We start from the raw sequence: 19,540 nt of genomic DNA on the forward strand, positions 1-19,540 counted from the left end.
GAAGCCTGCATCTGGGCCAGTGAATTCTCCAGTGTTTCCAGGTTGCCCCGTGCCCAGGAAGAAAACCCTGAGGCAAAAAGGGAAAGCAGACTTCAGAGAGCAAAGGGGACAGCCGAGGAATATGGGTAGGCTCTGACAGCCTCTACTACTCTCTATCCCCTGCATGCTGTGCTGTATTCAATTTGTTCTGTCACTGATTCTTCATGCTGATGTCAAGTCATACCACACCAGAGGTATTGATAGGCTGAGCTAAAGGCTCCTGTTACAGTTGGTCCTGAGGCTATAGTGATTCCATTATCTTCCTCCTTTATCACCTATTCTAGAATCCCCTCAGCCTCACTTAGCACTTCTGTTGGCCTATGTTGCTTGAGTGATGAAGTGATCCAGACCTCTGTACATGTGGGGTCTGAGCCCATTGCCATGCACTTGTTAGGCGAGGATTGCCATGTTGCCCATTTACTCTTATCACCATGCATGGAAAAGATGGCCAGTGAGTTCCTCGAGTTCCAGAAAAAATATTCCCTGTTCATAGTTCCTTCTGATCATAAGGATCATTTTCTGTTGCCTACATGAGGAGCCCAAATGAGGAGAGACCTTTACATTTAGTGAAACTTTCTATTCCCTGGCAAAGTATCCTCTCCCACCACAGGAGCCAGGACTCCATCAGACACGCAGCACCATATGCTGGTATTAGGTTCAAAATACATATTGCATTCCATAGCATAACATCTTAACCCTGAAAAATGTTATCTTCAAGATGGAGCCTTAGCTATGCCTTTAAGAGGCTTCCTAATGTCCTCTCAGGGTGGTAGCTTCTGGGTATGTGATGTATGGTAGAATCAGTAGATTTTATGTTGTCCTCTTTGTCATACCTCTTTTACTCTTAAGGGTGTCCCTTGTCCTAGGTGTTATTATGGGAAATCCCATTATGGTAAATAAGACACTGTGAGCAACTGGATAGTGATGGTTGTCAGGGCTCTGCAGGCAGGGAAGACAAACCAAAATCCAGGATATGTATCTGGGTCTGAACAAATCAACTTGCCAAATGATCGCACTGGCATCTGGAGCTGGAGGGAGTGGATGCACTATCTGGATCTGCATTGTTGAAAGGTGCCCGTGTAGCTCCATCCCTGCTACCGTGGCTATACCATTCATAGACCCACTGTATAAACCCTGGGGAGGCCCAGGACGGAGGGTGGCCAAATCACCCTGGGTAGTCTGAGCCCCTCTGCTGTGGATGCTCTCTGGTGGGCATTCCTGTGAGACATACAAATCAGCCAAAGATGAAGTTTGTGTGAGGTACATGTCTGAGTTCTTAGAGAGATGGCAAAAATCTTTGCCATGGTTGTGCCTCTGCTTTATAGCTACCCTCCTTTCCATTTAGCTGTAACTGGTCACTCAAATAGCTCTCATACTTTTGAGAATTTCTAGACCAAAAGCAGACAGCATACTCTTAAATCATGTATAGTCCCAATGGCAGGCCAGTTCTTCCAAGAACTTTGTCCCTATCCTGCATGCCTCGGGTCAGCAGAGAGACTGCCTGCTTAGAACCACTTGCAGAATCCCTTCTAAGCCTTGAAGAGGTGTCTGATCTCAATTGTTTGCAGCTCTCTATATAATGTGCAGTGACTTTAGTGTGATGACATATTGTCTAAATGGACATTTTGGCAGGGGCACTCTTACTTCTTAGGTCAGGATAACAGAAAAAACAAAAAACAAAAAACAACCCCCCCACACACCAAAAAACAAACAAAAAACTAGAGTTCTCTCATGCAGAGTGGGACATATGATCAGTTACCTGACAGCTTTTATAGTCTAAGTTGCCAATTCCAAGACAACCAGAACAATCCCTCTAAATACCCTATCACAAGAGGTTGAACTCCATGGTCCTCCATAATAACATTTCTTTGCAGAAACTTTCAACTCCTTTGTTGGCTGCTCCTTCTACCTTGTAAAACTGAATCCTCAGTTTTACAACTAATTTTCTACTAATTCTCTACCTACACCAGAGCAGCCAAAACATACCCAAGTACGCGGACTGCTTTCGTTTTAAATTTAGGACTATACATCCCAAGAGGGCTTTCAACCCTGCCTGGAAATCTTGCCATATTTTCTTAGTAATTTGCTTCACAACATCCAAGACAAAGATTTCACCATTTCTCTCCAAAACTCCCTTGCATCCCATCCTCCATCTTCACAGATGATCTTAATGCATCTTTTGCTAATAAAGCAGAAGGAACCAGAAGAGAATTTTCTCAGTTTCCTGTCACCACTTACCCTCCATCTCCACCATTGCCTCTTCAGGGCAAACTACAATCATTTCTTGCCTAGACTGCTGCATTCTCTCCCTTAGTGACATTTTTCCTCTTACCATGCAACAGTTTATCCTCAGCCCAGCGAGATCCTTTCAAGGAAGTGACTACCTTTTATTCACCTTTGTGTATCTAATGCCCTTCACAGCGCCTAGCCGAGGGTGGTGTTCCCTAAATTTAACTTAGACAATCAACAACACTTCAGAGTCTGGCATTCTCTTCCACAATTTCCGAGGTCCTGTGACTTTTGTGCGTCATCTGGACTCCCAGGGCCTAGGTAGGAGCTACATCGACCTGACCCGGTGCAGATCCCACCAGAAACCGACCGAGTGTCATTCTACATCCTCCTGGAGGTGATCCGAGGGCACCTCACGGCGGTTGCACGCGGCGATCTGCTCCGGGTCGCTTCCTCCTCGCCCTTAGCCCCTTAGTACCCCCCCGCCCCCAAAACCCTCCAGCTAGCCCCAACTGTCACCCATTCCCCCGCAACCCCCGCCCCGGCCCCCACCTCAGTTCCAGCCCTACGGGAAGCCACCCCCGCCCCTCCCAGAGTGGCTTGGCCCATCGAGGACTCGGTGCTCGACTACTCGGCGGATCGACGCCCTCGGCGCTCTCAGCGGGCGGAAGTGAAGGCGCCGGCGGTTGGGGCAGCTGTTACCCCGGAGCTTTTCGGGAGAGCGGCCGGGAGCTTTGTCGTTGCGGGCCGTAGGGGGCGGCAGGCAGGTCTGAGGTATGTTTTGGAGCCTGGAGATCCTGGCTGAGGGCCAGACCGGGGAGGCACGGACAGGCAGGGCGGCGGGCGCCGGCTGGCCTCGCTCCCGGAGAGGCGGGTGGAAGTGGTCCGCCAGCGCCGGTATCAGCCTCCTGCACCGCTCTCCAGTCCTTGTGAGGAGGAAGGCGCGGGGCGGTTCCTGTCCCCAACTCCGCGAGGTCCCTGGACACCTGCTAGAGGCCCAGAGCCCCCCATTCCCCAGGCCGGGCGTGGGCCTCCAGAGCATTGACCCTCGACGGGTTTGTTGTAGTCGGCCTCGCATGGCCCCTGGCGCCCCTGCGTAGTTGTCACTGCGCCAGATGTAAGAATTTATTCTCAAAGAGCGAATGTGAGGCATATTTTGCTTAGGTTTGCATCAGAGTTACACTGAGCATTGTCTATGCGCCTTTATTCGACTCTTCTAAGCGTTTACATTTACTGACTGATATACTCCATACAAGAGGTAAATGCGCTGTATTATCCCCATTTTACAGAAGGGGAAACGGAAGCCCAGAGTGCGTATGTAACTAGCCTGTAGTTACTCAGTTTTTTAACTTCCTTTGAGACCATGCACTGAAGCTCTACAGCCTGCACTATCTAAACACGGTATCGTCCCTCATTTAAGCCTGGTGATGCTTAACTTGGTGTCACAGGATTTTGTAGACACTTTCTAAATATCCAAGAAACAGTTCTTGAAAAGCTTGTCTGTAAATGGAAATAAGCTATTCTGAATTGGTAAAGGTCAGTCATAATAGTAAGTATGAGGACATTTCTTTTTTTAATGAATCTGAGTAAACTGACAAGAACTTTGAAAAATACTCAAGAATCAGACACATCTTAATTAAATCATTTGGATGCACTATATTGAAAAGTTAGTTCTAACCAAGGTTATGTGGCTCGGTCTTCTGATACATAACAATATTTTATTTATAAAAGTCAGTATATTCTGGCCAGGCTTTATGTAACCGACTCTGCTAACAAACTGAAAATCAGAAGTTTCCTGAAGATCATCTGTATGTTAAAAGTTGTTGACTCAAAGTACGCTAGATAAACTCAAAGGTGACTAATAGAGGATGATGTGCGCTTACTATTCAGATATTCTCTTCTGTTTATGTAGGAACTTAATTTAAGCAGAGAAGCAAAGGATCCCCCACCGTAATTTGGAGTAACTCTTGGAATTTTCAGAAATTTCTTTTTTTATGTCAACAATTTAATTTTCTGTACTGAATGTAATTTTGAACTATCTCCTTTTGAAAAGATGATTATTGACCTGTTTAATTAAATTTTCATTCATTCCTCTAATATTTGAGAGCCTGTTATGTATGAATCTTATGGGAAATGAAATTGGTACTCAAAAAGTTTTGCAAAGGCAGTCTTCTAATAAAGTGCTTTGGATAATTTCTAGTGACAGGGAGTGGCAGGATTAGACCATCGTATAAGAAATGCTGTTATATAGTTAGTCTTTTAATTACTTTTTCACCCATTCTCCAATTTATTTATTTTTATGTAGCCAGGATCTTAGTATAGCACCTACCACATTTCAGGAGCATAAATGTTAATTGAATGGATAAGTTTTAGGTCGATGTTGAGTAGGCAGGATTTTGAAATTGACTGGCATGGGAACTAACACTGATTACTTGCTAAGCAGTATGCTAGAATGTTTGTTCTCAGATGGTGAAGAATATGTTCATGGATCTCCTGGAGTGCCTGGTGAATTGCATGGTAGTAAGTAGTGTTGTACTATCATGTGGTTCAGTGTATGTTTATGTTAATTTAAAATAATTATTCTTGATACACAAAAACTTAAAGTACTTGTAAAGAAATATGACTCTTGAAGAAGCTGTGGACACACTCAGAGTCATCTTTGGCTCTCACTTTGAAAAGCAGGGAGTCAAAAGGTTTTTTGGCTTACGAGTCAAAGCAACCATTTACTGGTTTGTGAGCTACCACCTAGCTTCTTCATAGCATGTACTTAACCTCTTTGGTTTTCAGTTTCCTTTTTCCTGTAGTCAGGGAGTATATGAATCTAGATTTTTTTAAGAGCTCTTCCTGGTTTGAAATTTTCCAGCTCAGTGAATCCTTTAACCAGTTAGCACTATCCTATGCCTGTGTTGTCTTGGGGGCTGTAGGTATCATGGTTATTTACATAATCTGTCAAAAGGCCAAGTTCTGGCTGGACAGGAGTTAGTCTTGGTTATTTGTGTATCTCCCAATTTTAGCATATGCCTGACACATACATTAGAAATAAAATAATAGGCTAGATTCAGAAGGGGCATTTTTACTCTCTCAATTAAAGAATAGCTAAGAACAAAACTATAATATTGAGTGTAAGTACAGCAGGAATTCAGAGAGGGGAAGGATCTGTTGGGGTTAGACAGAGGTCAGACCTTGTTGGGGGAGGATGTGGCCCTTCATAGGGAAGGCACAGGAATGTCTGATTAGTACACCAAAAACAAAGGCCCGTAGGCTGGGTAAGTAAGTGCATTTTGGCTTATGGAGTGCCGTGAAGAAAAGGCAGAGGAGTTTGGGAGTAATTTGTCATGCATTTTTTCCCCCGGGAAAATTGTATTAGACTTGCTCAAAAGCTTCGTGAACATTCTTTAACTTAATACCATTGGTAGTATTTAAGACTGGTGCATCCCAGTCTTAATTTCTGGTTTTGATTTTAATTATTCCCTCTACCTACTGTTTCTTTCTTAAAATAAGTCTTGGTGTCAGTAGTGGAAAGAACAGTGGACACTAGGATTTGGAAAACATGGGATTTAGTTAATTAGAATGTAAGCTGCCTAAGGTGGATGCAAATAGGCACCTAGAGTGGTGTCTGGCACAGAGTTAGCATTTGGTAATCATGGTGCAATGAAGAGTGAATTCTCCTTTTGCTACTTGCTGGCTGTGCTGCTCTTGGCAAGGTTGGCTCATAGTTTTATCTGTAAGATTTGATGATTTTTAAAGGCCTTTTCCATTTATAAAGTTATGTGATATTGGAGGGTATAATATTTTAACTTTCATTCATTGTAATTTTACTGAAAGACAAAACAAGACTATAAAGCCAGGAATATTTGGTTTTAGTTTAATTTTAATGAAAGCCCCATGTGATTGACATGATGTGTATCTGGATAAATGAGGGTCTCAGCAGGAATCAGAATTCATGCCAGATGGTTCAAATAAGGAGGTTTTAATAAAGCGACTACTTGCAGAGGTGTGGGCAGGGTTCATGAACAAATAAGGGGTAGTGAGGCCCAAAGAGAAAACTGACAAGTAAAAGGAAAAAAAGGACAAACTACAGCCTGCTGAGAGCTGGAGCCCCAGCAAAGAGGTAGGGCTATTGCCAGAGATGTGCTTGGGAGTATGGGAGCAGGACTAAAGTAGGTCCACTTCTGAAATCCAAAACTCAAATCTCCCACTCTTTGCTTAGTGTCTTTCTAATTCTTCTTCAGTTACCTCCATTACACCTGCTCTTTCACCTCATCTTTGGTCACTCATATCAGCACGCTCAGTTGTATCATTATCCTTCTGTAGCATTTGGTAGCAAATTCTCAGCCCTCAACCATTTCAACCCTTTACCTTCTGTAATGCTTGAACTGAGCTGCTGAAACCAGCAAGGGAAAATATAGTATCTAGATTTGTACTCCTGTAGAACCATGGTCACCATTCCCAACTGCCCATCAAGGAATTTTTTAGAGTTTTCCATGTCAGTTCATGGTTCTGTCCTGTGCAGAATCTATTTTAAGCATTTTCAATTCTTCTCAAATCTCTCATCGTTTCACATGTCTATACTCTTAGCAGATAATCTAGCCTTCTGATTCACAGTGAATAGAACTATCAGTCGGGGGGGAAAAAAAGAACTATCAATGGAGAATCCCATGCTCTTTCTTCCAAAAAAAAGCTTCCCCCCCTTCTCCACTTTTACTGAAAGAGATTGCATTTACTCTAAGACAGATCTCTGTACCCCATCCATTCTTGCCTTTGGGAGTACTTGCCAAAGGTTCATTCTTGTCAGCATTTAAACATGCTTAAAGACAGAAAACAATAAAGCAAAACAGAAAAATTATAACAGTAAAAAAGTAGCATCCTCGGGGCGCCTGGGTGGCTCAGTGGGTTAAAGCCTCTGCTTTCGGCTCGGGTCATGATCCCAGGGTCCTGGGATCGAGCCCCACATCGGGCTCTCTGCTCAGCGGGGAGCCTGCTTCCTCCTCTCTCTGACTGCCTCTCTGCCTACCTGTAATCTCTGTCTGTCAAATAAATAAATAAAATCTTAAAAAAAAAAAAGTAGCATCCTCCTTTGATTTCACATTCCTCTGTTAAAATTTCTCTTTCCTTCCTAGGCTGATTTCTTAAATAGTTACTTATACTCAATTTGTCACTTATCCCACTGTTCTCTGGTTTCAGTACCCATCACTCTATTGAAGGTCAAGGTCATCCATGACCTACTTGTCACAAAATCTTTTTCTTGTCATTTCCCCAGGATAGTGCCTGGGACATAGCAAGTCCTTAATAAATATTTGTTTTGACTGAACAATCTATTCCAAATTCTAGTTTATCTATCTAACAAGGAATCTAGCACTACCACCGTTTGAGGTGCTGAGTGACCAATCTCTGTATATTTCTCAAACCTTCTTGATGGACTAAACAAAGATAGAAATCAGTTTTATTTGATGATGACTTTGCCAGTGTTGTCCATGTGATCTTTCTGAAAAAACAAACACCGGGACACTTTTTTCCCTGAAAAAATTGTTTTTTAAAATACCAAGAAATAATGTTTTGTTCACCCAGTGTAGACCTAATAAAGAGAGAATGGTAAGGGACATGGTACAATTGACAATAGATTGATGACTGAATAATGCTATGCTTTTTTTTTTTTTTTACATGAACTACTGTTCCTTCTTCCATTAAATAGTGAATCTACTTTGAAATTTTTGTTTTTGTTTGTGTTTTTGGAGGGTGGTAGAAGGGGGGGTGGATTTGCACTGGCCTACTTCATTTTCAGTATGTCATCACTGTCTGGTGGCATGAGTCAGAGAATAAGCCACCTTTAGACCAAATTAGTAAAGCTTTGGCTTGAATTGTAGTGAAGGTCATTGTCCTCTTTGAAGACTTAATACTGCTAAGGCAGGAGATTTTATAGTTTCTGGGAAATAAAGAAGGAGACTTTTAATTAACTCTTCTAATTAAGATGAAATCCTCTGCTTGTTTTAGGAGATCAGCTGGGTACTCAAGTATTTATGTAACAGGTGAGTTACGCGGGAGATCTAGCGAGCCAAATCATCAGGCTTTTCCCCTATATACTGTCTTGCTTCTAGTATTCTTTCCTAGTCATTTCATGTACATCCCCTTCCCTTTAATCCCAAACATTGTAGCAGGAGTGAAGTTATTTTTCATATATATAATTAAATTAAATTAAATAAATATATATAATTTAAATTATTCTTTATTCCCAAACGAATTAAAGCACAAAAACTTACATTTTCATTTAAAAACATAGTATATTTAAATTATATTTTGTTTATAGGAGTGATGAAGGAAAGAAGTCTAAAGAGAGAGCTGGGAAAGTAGGGATGCTTTATCTATTCATTCAGTCCTTCCTTTCTGCAGATGTCCCTTCTGAGACCAGTGTTTCTTTGCACAGTTTATACCCTACACATCCTTTCAGATTCGTGTATGATTATATTTTTGTTGACCATGGTTTTGAGATGGAGAGAGATGATTAATTTAGAAAGCTAGGTGGAAGAGTTCATGACCCTTTCTCTGAGACTTGTCCCACCCTGTGCCCTTAGATGGTTAAATGTGTGGCTGTGCTGAGATAACTTGACCTTGACCCTTCACAGGAAAAGTAGAGTCTGAGTTTACAGAAAACTGAAAGAAATAAATTACCATTCTTAAAACCCTTTTCCAGTATTTGTAGGAGATCCCTCTAGGGTTAGCCTAGCCCAGCCCCAAGAGGCACGTATATTCTAGGATAGGTTGAACCTGACTCAAGGAGGATATAGTGAATTCTACATTTGCTTCTGTTACCGGGTGGCCTGAGAGTCTAGTTGAGTGTAATTTTATTGTTGAAACTCTCTAGGCATTTCTGCAATGAGATTTTTCTGGGGGTTCTTTGGAACCATGATGGTTCTGGACAGGATAGATTTATCAAATGTTAATGTGTGCAGAATGGGCTCAAACGTAGGTGGGGTTGGGTTGGGATCTTGAGATTCTGTGTTTCTGATTTGTTCCCTGGTGATGCTAACTTGAATAGCATGGGGAGGGGTGGAGTTCGGGAGGTTTTTTTTTTTTTTTTTTTTTTTTTTTTGGGTTTTGTTTTTTTTAATTGTTGCTATTTTTTTTTTTGCGGAAAACTTTCACTTTTCTGTGGCCTGATCTAAGAAAATAGTTCTTTAATATCAGGCTTTCCTTGGCTTTTTTGGTGAAGGTTCTCCCAAGTCTTCAGTCAATCAGAATTTATGTTATTCCAACTCCTGTCTTATCCCTTTAGCTGAGCTGAGTGAGCCAAGCCTCTGGGGACCTGACTGGGTAAGACACCTGATTACTTGTTTTCTTCATGTTTCTTGTTACGAATTAAAATCAACAAAATTCTTCCTTAATAAGTAGTAAAAAAAAAAAAATTTTGGTTAATCACCTGAAAGCTCTTTGTGTTTCCATTTTTCTGGTTTTTTTCCCCCTAATATCACTGCTAGTAGTTATTTTTTAAATTTATTTTTAGTCTGAAGTTTTGTAAAAAATACTTTCCATCTTTTATTCTACCAGTAAGTATGTTAGAAAAATAAGGTTGCATCACAGTGAAATATGGGAAAATTATAAAATTAAAATTTTCTATCTCTGTAACAGAAACACTTTAAATTCATTTCATTAAAAGAGGAAGATGGGTTAAAATTATTATAATATAAATCTAAAAGAAAATGTATTTATTTAACTATATATTATAAGTTATAAGAAAATGTGTTTTTTCCTCTTTATTTTAGTGAAATGCTTTATAATGGTAATTTTCTCTTTTGACCTGTGATGGATAGGAGGTTAATTGATGTTAAATGCATGCTTTGTTAATCCTTCATCAGCTACTAAATTGATATGGGGGAGTACAGGTCAGTGATACATAAGGCCACAGCCAGCTTGTTTTCTTAGGGAGGTTTTTCCCTTTCTCCAAACCACGTATCACGAAGTCCAGCTGTATGTAGAGGAGATTCTTCACTCTCCCCTCCCCCTCTTTCCTTCTCTCTTTTCAAACCCCCCTCAATTCCCCCCCTCCTTTTCCTCTCAGTGCTGCAGAGTGACAGCTTGTAGATGTTGCGTGCGAGGAGTTCAACTGGCGCTGTGTGGTCTGAGTGTGTGGTCTCCACTCAGTCGAGAGGCTGCTAACAGGGTGGATGAGAGAGCGCAAGACTGTTTACTTTCATTTATTTCGGATGCCGGAATTGTGCCCAGAGTTTCTCCTAAACTTGATTTCATAGCTAGCAGCTTCAATCCCTCACAGCTGTGGTGCAGTCTCAACACTGCGCCTGTCCTCTCCCAACAGGCACTTTCCATAGCATCTGCCTGTTTAATCCCTTGTGGCTCAGAAATGTTAATAGCACTGCTGAGTGCTGTGATTATTTTGCTTTCACTCTGTCAAGATATATGGCCTTGTAGAAGTTTCTTTTGAGGTCGAGCTAGGGAAGTAAAGCAGAAATTTTAAGATACGTGACAAAGTTGATGTATTTTTAGAAATTGGGAAAACTGTTATACAAAATTTGGGTCAAATTAATCCAACTTTGCTCATGTAAAAAATCTGGGAGTTTTGTGACAGCCTGTCATGTTTAACCATTTTAATAAAATTAACCAATTTAAGCTGACGGTTGATTCCTTGACCCTTTTTGAAAATCTGCATTGATTTTGGCATGCCTGTTTACTATAGTTTTTATATTTGTCAGCAATGATATTGGTTTATTTCATAATAAAGATTTGACAGGTCGAGACAAGTGAAACTTTTTATGCAATAGTATAAATTTAGGACAATATTTTTTTCTAATTCTTTCATTATAGACAAATTAGCAGTAGTGTCTTGATTTTATTCCTCTCTTACTTTTGAACGTTATTATTGAGGTGGTCAAGTTTTTGTCATTTAAGTAAACACTAGACTTAATATCACTCGGGATTTTGCATTGTTAGCTTCTTTATTTTCCCATCTTCCCCACAGTCCTGCTGAAATGGAGCTGGTGTCATTGATGTGTTGTCCAGGGCTAGAAAGTCTAGGCCACTGATGTTTTCCAGAGGGATTAATATACTTAGCTTATTGTTGTTCAACAACTTTTGTTATTTTTAACCCTGAGTTTCAGTAAATGAACTCAGTTTCCATCACTGGGAGGGTAAAGTCTTCCCTATTCCCTGGCACCTTTTCAATTGTGACTAAGGCCAAGGTCTTCTTTGGTCTCCTTTGATCTTGTATCGGAAGACTTTAGGAAATTAGGTAGTGTCAAATGCTCTTTTTTTCTTTTTTCTAATGCTGTCACCCTGTATTTCCTCTTGTGTCCACTTTTTGGGGGTTCTATTTATGTTTACGGTGAAAATGATAATCTAATGCTCTCAAGAATTCTGAAGAAAAATTACTGTATTTATAAAGTTGTGCAACCATCAACTACTGTCTAATCCTGAAACATTTTCCTCCAAAAGGAAACCTTGAGCCCACTATCAATCCTTTTCCATTACCCCTCCTGTAGCTACCACTAATCTACTTTGTCTTTATGAGTTTACTTACTCTGAATTTTCATATAAATATAATCATATTATGTAACTTTTTAATGATTATGGCAAAATACGTGCATAGTGTCAGTCATTACCCTACGTCTTTTACCTAACAAGAGAAAATTATATATATACAGAGAGAAAACATTCGTAAGTGATGAGTCAAGTATTCACTATAAATAGAATTGAACTTATGTTTCAGAAACTCAGAAATATGTAAAGGAGCTATGAAATGCTCTAGGCTTATATTTGGTAGAAATACCATGTGCTTGTATTGTCAGTCACCCAGCCCTTTGTTGCAACAGTCAGTCATGCAGGGATCGATTCCCAACCTGTCTTGAATTGACCAATGTCATCGCTAACTGGATTTTGAAATTTGATTTAGAACTCTAAAAGGATAAATCCAAAAAAAAAAAAAAAAGAAAGAAAAAAAAAACGAAATAAAACTGTCCACTGTGAAAAATACAAAACTTAAAAAAGAAAAAAAACAACAGAACCTGTCCACCATGAAAAATACAAAACTTAGAATAAATAAATAAAGAAAAGGATAAATCCTGATTGAACCAAACCCCGCTATTCTTGTCTTTACTTTTATCAGGCTAAATCCTCCAAGAATGGGCACTTAACAAGAAAGAGAGTAGGGTTTTGCTCTATATAACTGAAGTGGCAGTTGGCCTCAACAGCAGTTGATTTCTCTTTCAAGGGCAGAGAAACAGAGTTGAGCTACATTTCTTTGGCATCATTTTTAAACTAGCACTTTTTTTTTAAAGATTTTATTTATTTATTTGTCAGAGAGAGAGAGAGCAAGCACAGGCAGACAGAGTGGCAGGCAGAGGCAGAGGGAGAAGCAGGCTCCCCACAGAACAAGGAGCCCGACATGGGACTCGATCCCAGGACGCTGGGATCATGACCTGAGCCGAAGGCAGCGGCTTAACCAACTGAGCCACCCAGGCGTCCCTAAACTAGCATTTTTAAAAGCATCTTCATTGAATACAAGTTCATCCTTTTTTTTTTTTTTTAAGATTTTATTTATTTATTTGACAGAGAGAGCATAAGCAGAGGGAGCAGAACACAGAGGGAGATGGGGAAGCAGTCTCCCCATAAGCAGGGAGCTCGATGTGGGGCTCAATCCCAGGGCTCTGGGATCATGACCTGAACTGAAGGCAGATGCTTAATTGACTGAGCCACCCAGACGCCCCCAGGTTCATCTTTAAATCTAAGGCAAAAATTACTCTTCGTTTGGATTTTTCATTATTTAGAGCTGAAAAGTGGAATATTTTAATGTATTTTTAAAATTCCGCTCTTCTTTCTTATGTGTGGATTTTGACAATTGAAAGATCAAACTTAAATCAGTTTTTGCCTGGTTTTTATAGGAATAAAAGATGGTTGAAAAATAAGTATTTTTTCTAATGCAAAGAATTATGAGAAGTCCAACTAATTTTGATTTAGACATTTAAAATATTTTTCAGAAAAGGACACATATTAAAGATTTTGTTCTACATATTAGAATTTCTGATTTTCAGGTAATTCTTTATGGAAGAGGTAATAGAATATCAAGTCAAGGTTTTCACCTCTTGGACCTTATAGTTAGTTAGAGGTCGTGTTTGAACTTGACCCAGTGTCACCTAGAGGGGACCCATAGAAGACAAGTTGTTCTGCTCAGATCTTTGTGGTTAATTTGGATTCCTCTGATATATATATATATTTTTTTTTTGGTGGCATGAACAAATAACTTGTCTTTGTAGTTAACATTTTTGTATAGAGTATTAAGAGGAGTTGATTGAGTAAACTTTTTTTTAAGATTTTATTTATTTATTTGACAGACAGAGATCACAAGCAGGCAGAGAGGCAGGCACAGAGAGAGGAGGAAGCAGGCTCCCCACTGAGCAGAGAGCCCGGTGTGGGGCTGGATCCCAGGACCCTGGGATCATGACCTGAGCCAAAGGCAGAGGCTTTAACCCACTGAGCCCCCTGGCGCCCCAATTGAGTAAACTTTTAGGATGTAATTACAAGACTCAGTTTCTATAGTAGTGTTTGGTGATTACTACTTTGGCACATATTTATTGGTTTATATTTGATCTTAGCCTAAAGGCTAACAAAAAATAGATTTACTGTTAAAAAATATTATATGGGACATGGTACAGATTGAAGGAATGGTGTTCATCTTGCAGTGGGACACATAAGCTGATACCCATCTCAAAGACTGCTTCTTAGTGGTTTCTTATAGCTGGAATTCCACATGGCCTAAGGTTTGCTGCCATCCTTGAACAGTGAAAAGAAAAGAGTTGCCAGTGAGCCCAGGTGTTCCCAGGTCTGTTCAGCCCAGCCACACTGTTTTACTGAGTTTCTGCTTTGTTCTGGCACTATACTAGGTCCTAGGAGTAAAGAAAGAACGTGATTCAGTCCTAGCCAAGCCCATTGAGGACAGTTCCTTATCAGGGACATTGATATAGTAATTTTTTTTTTCCTTTTTTGTTTTAAATGTAGGGGATATTATTTGATCCTTTTCCTAAGGAAATCAATTTATAAGGTAAATGAGCAGGTCCAGAATTGCTGAGAGGAAACATTATGTGGTCAGTATTCCCAAAGAAGCGGTATACTGCCTTGTATCCCCATCCATAAGGGCTGCTCCATACCGTGTTCTGGAATTGGCCTTTCTGTGTCGAATTACTTACTGCATTTCTGATGAGATTGGGTGCATTCAGGGTGGTATGGCCGTAGACTATGTACTGCATTTCTAGAAAACACTTGTATTCTTGCTCACTGCCACAGGGAAAGCAATGTAAAAGTGTAGAAAATGTGTGATTTCCCTGATCCTCTACCCTCTCCAGTTTCATTGTCCCAATAATGCTAACCTCTGGTGTCTATTCATCTCAGACTTTCTCCATATTCATACAAGCATATATACTTGTACAAAGGTAGGCTTTGTCTTTCTTCTTCTTTTTTTTTTTTTTCCTAATAACATTGGTTAGATCAAGATTCTAACACATAAACAATTTTTTTAAGAGGGGAGCTAAGGGAGAGAGAATCCTAAGCAGGCTCTATGCTATGGGTGGACATAGGACTTGATTCCATGACCCTGTGATCACAACCTGAGCTGAGGTTAAGAGTCAGAAGCCTAATTGTCTGAGTCATCCAAGTGCCCCTCAACTAACAATTTTTGAGACAACATAGAAAAAATGAATTTGGGTGGGTTAGGAAGTCCATTGTAGAGATACAAACTAAAATATTTATGGGTGATATGATACATTTGGGTTTTGCTTTAAAATACTGGCTCAGAAACAACATAAAAGTGTGTTGGGAGCATGGAGATTCATATTCCTAATCTCTTCTTTTGTGTATGTTTCGAATTTTCATAATAAGTAAAAAAAAAAATCACGTGGAGAATTAGATTAGCATAGAGCTAAGGCCTGGTTTTGAAGGTCAACTTTACCACTTATAGCTGAGACTTTGGCAAACTGTTTAATCTCTGATGATGCTACCACTATTAATAAAACCATTTAACATTTTAGAATACTTGCTTCCAGAAACTTTTACTGTAAATTTTAAAATCATAATATATATATAAAAATTATATAATAATACATACTTATAAATGTGTAATATATATTTTTGTTTGCAGAAGCTGAAAATGTTCATATAAATATCCAGATGAGAGTGTGGATTTCCACTGGATACATTACATGAAACAAGAGTCTATAATTTCTTGCTGTATTTGGGGGACTTTTCTCAGCCTTGGTTGTATTTTCAATGAAGCTGATAATTTTTGAGCAACAGCCAGTTGAAGTAGTTGACGTAGTTTCCCTAAATCTTGACCTGTAGGTTGTCCTTAGCCTTAGGAGAGGGGATGATGGTAGTGTTTAATCTGACATTGTGCTGGAGGATGGCAGCCACCAAATATGGGTCCAGATCATAGATAGACCTCAAGGTTTTTTTTTTTTTTTTTTAAAGATTTTATTTATTTGACAGAGAGAGAGATCACAAGTAGGCAGAAAGGCAGGCAGAGAGAGGAGGAAGCATGCTTCCTGCTGAGCAGAGAGCCCAGTGCGGGGCTTGATCTCAGGACCCTGAGATCATGACCCGAGCCAAAGGCAGAGGCTTAACCCACTGAGCTACCCAGGTGCCCCAGGCCTCCAGGTTTTGAATCACAGCTGCCTTTTTAATAGAAGCTCTCTGTGCAGGAGTAATGTCCCTTGGGTCGATACTCCCTTTCTTCACAATAGGCTCTTGTCCAGGAAAGGTTGCTTGATAAGCACATTGAAATTTTTCCAAGCATCTGGTCAGGAGACCATCCAAAGGAAGGTTCATAATATATTATATACATATACGTACACAAAATAATTTTAAAATGTACAGGAAAAGTTCCCAGAAGTGAGTGTTCTAAAATGCTAAATGGTTCCCTAAATATATATAGATTTATATATTTACATATATATGTGTATATGTCTCTTTTTAAAAACTAATTTGTTATAAGTATTCTCTTGCTCTGGCATACTTTTCATATTTCACTTGCTGCATAATATTTCCTTGGACGGACCTCCACATTTTAGTTACATCATTTTCTAGTTGTTTGGGATGTTCCTATATTTTTTCCTTTGTGGTAATAAATCATTGCAGTTATGGAAATCTTCATGGCTAATAATCCCCATGGTTTGGATTATTTTATTTATTGGCCACATTTCAAGACTATGTTTTAGGTTTCGACAAAATATTAGCAAAGCACATTCAACAATATGTTAAAAGGATCATTAACCATGACCAAGTGGTATTTATTCCAGGATGTAAGGATAGCTCAGTATTCCCAAATCAGCGTGTTACCCCACATTAACAAAATGAAGGATTAAAAAACATATATTTATCTAAATAGATGCAGAAAAAGCATTTGACAAAATTCAACATCTATTCATGATAAAAACTCTCAACAAAGTGGGATTAGAGGGAATATACTTCAGTATAATAAAGCCCTTATATGACAGTCCCATAACTCACGTTATACTCAATGGTGAAAAATTGAGAGCTTTCCCCCTAAGATCAGGGATGAGATAGGGATGTCCACCTCACCACTTCTATTCAACACAGTACTGGAAGTCTTAGCTACAGCAGTCAGACAAGAAAAAGAAATAAAAGGCACTCAGATTAGTAAGGAAGAAGTTAATCTGTCACTATTCACAGATGACATACTATAAAAATTTTTTTTGAAGACTCCATCAAAAATTAGAATTAATAAATGAATTCAGTAAAGTTACAGGATATAAAATTAATGTACAGAAGTCTGTTGTGTTTCTATATACTAAAAGGAAAGTAGCAGAAAGAGAAATTAAGAAAATAATTCCATTTACAATTGTACCAAAAAGAATAAAATACCTAGGAATAAACTTAACAAAGGAATTGAGAGGCTATACTTTCAACAGTAGAAAACATTGATGAAAGAAACTGAAGACCACACAGACATATGGAAAGACATACCATGCTCACAGATTGGAAATTAATATTATAAAAATGTTAATACTATCCAAAGTAACCTACAGATTTAATGCAATCCTATCAAAATACCAACAACATTTTTCACAGAATTGGAAAAAGTAATAATAAAATTTATATGGAACTACAAAAGACCCCAAATAGCCAAAGCAATCTTGAGAAAGAAAAGAAAGCTGGAAATAATCACAATCCCAGATTTCAAGACATACTATAAAACTACAATAATCAAAACAGTATTATTGGCACAAAAATAAACACACAAATCAATGGAACAGAAGGAGAGCCCAGAAATAAACCCACATTTATATGGTCAATCTATGACCAAGGAGGCAGGAATATACAATGTGGGGAAAAGAGTCTCTTCAATAAATAGTGCTGGGAAAACTGGACAGATACATGCAAAAGAAAGAATGCTTTCTTATACCATGTATAAGGATAAACTCAAAATGGATTAAAGACCTAAAACCATAAAACTCCTAGAAGAAAACATAAGCAGTAATCTCTTTGGCATTGGCCTTTGGAAGATTTTTCTAAATGTGTCTCCTCTGGCAAGGGAAACAAAGGCAAAAATAAACTACTGGAACTACACCAAATCTAAAGCTTGAGTGCAGTAAAGGAAACCTTAAACAGAATGAAAAGGCATTTTCGTGGGAGAAGATATTTGTAAATAATAAGGGGTTAATATCCAAAATTATAAAGAACTTCTATAACTAAACACCAAAAACCCAATTGATGCAATTAAGAAATGGGCAGAGGACCTGAACATTTTTTTTTTAATATAATTTTTACTTTTTTAAAATTAACACATAATGTATTATTAGCCCCAGGGGTACAGGTATGTGAATCCTCAGGCTTACACACTTCACAGCACTCACCATAGCACATACCCTCCCCAATGTCCATAACCCAACCACCCTCTCCATAACCCCCCTCCCCCAGCAACCTTCAGTTTGTTTTGTGAATTAAGAGTCTCTCATGGTTTGTCTCCCTCCTGATCCCATCTTGTTTCATTTTTTCCTTCTCTACCCCCTAAAGCCCCCACTTGGCCTATCAAATTCCTTATATTAAGGAGATCATATGATAATTGTCTTTCTTTGATTGACTTATTTCACACAGCATAATATGCTCTAGTTCCAACCATGTCGTCACAAATGGCAAGATTTCATTTCTTTGATGGCTGCATAGTATTCCATTATATATATATATACCACATCTTCTTTATCCATTCATCTGTTGATGGACATCTAGGTTCTTTCCATAGTTTGACTATTGTGGACATTGCTGCTATAAACATTCGGGTGCACGTGCCCCTTCGGATCACTACATTTGTATCTTTAGGGTAAATACCCAGTAGCGCAATTGCTGGGTGGTAGCGTAGGTCTATTTTCAACTTTTTGAGGAACCTCCATGCTGTTTTCCAGAGTGGTTGCACGAGCTTGCATTCCCACCAACAGTGTAGGAGGGTTCGCCAGCATCTGTCATTTCCTGACTTGTTAATTTTAGCCATCTGACTGGCGTGAAGTGGTATATCATTGCGGTTTTGATTTGTATTTCCCTGATGCTGAGTGATGTGGAGCACTTTTTCACGTGTCTCTTGGCCATCTGGATGTCTTTTTTGCAGAAATGTCTGCTCATGTCCTCTGCCCATTTCTTGATTGGATTATTTGTTCTTTGGGTGTTGAGTTTGATAAGTTCTTTATAGATTTTGGATACTAGCCTTTTATCTGATACGTCGTTTGCAAATATCTTCTCCCATTCTGTCAGTTGTCTTTTGGTTTTGTTGACTGTTTCCTCTGCTGCGCAAAAGCTTTTGATCTTGATGAAGTCTCAATAGTTCATTTTTGCCCTTGCTTCCCTTGCCTTTGGCAATGTTCCTAGAAAGAAGTTGCTGTGTCTGAGGTCGAAGAGGTTGCTGCCTGTGTTCTCAAGGATTTTGATGGATTCCTTTCTCACATTGAGGTCCTTCATCGATTTTGAGTCTGTTTGTGTGTGGTATAAGGAAATGGTCCAGTTTCATTTTTCTGCATCTGGCTGTCCAATTTTCCCAACACCACTTTTTTCCATTGGACATTCTTTCCTGCTTTGTCAAAGATTGGTTGACCATAAAGTTGAGGGTCTATTTCTGGGCTCTCTATTCTGTTCCATTGATCTATGTGTCTGTTTTTGTGCCAGTACCATACTGTCTTGATGATGACAGCTTTGTAATAAAGCTTTAAGTCTGGAATTGTGATGCCACCAACTTTGGCTTTCTTTTTCAACATTCCTCTGGCTATTTGAG

General features: G+C 39.3%; 1 protein-coding gene across 3 annotated transcripts in view; it reads left to right on the forward strand.

Moving 5' to 3' along the window:
• Positions 1–2,918: 2,918 nt before the first annotated feature.
• Positions 2,919–19,540, forward strand: part of EXOC2 (exocyst complex component 2) — a 269,449-nt gene continuing 252,827 nt past the window's right edge. For 2 of the 3 annotated variants that reach the window (XM_047733697.1, XM_047733699.1), the window contains exon 1: positions 2,919–3,042. The gene's annotated coding sequence lies outside the window, so the exon portion shown is untranslated. Of the gene's footprint in view, positions 3,043–9,538; positions 9,577–19,540 lie in introns of all 3 variants that reach the window. The other variant, XM_047733700.1, reaches the window with a different exon arrangement.

Source organism: Lutra lutra, chromosome 6 (assembly GCF_902655055.1).
Source record: "Lutra lutra chromosome 6, mLutLut1.2, whole genome shotgun sequence".
Taxonomy (NCBI): domain Eukaryota; kingdom Metazoa; phylum Chordata; class Mammalia; order Carnivora; family Mustelidae; genus Lutra; species Lutra lutra.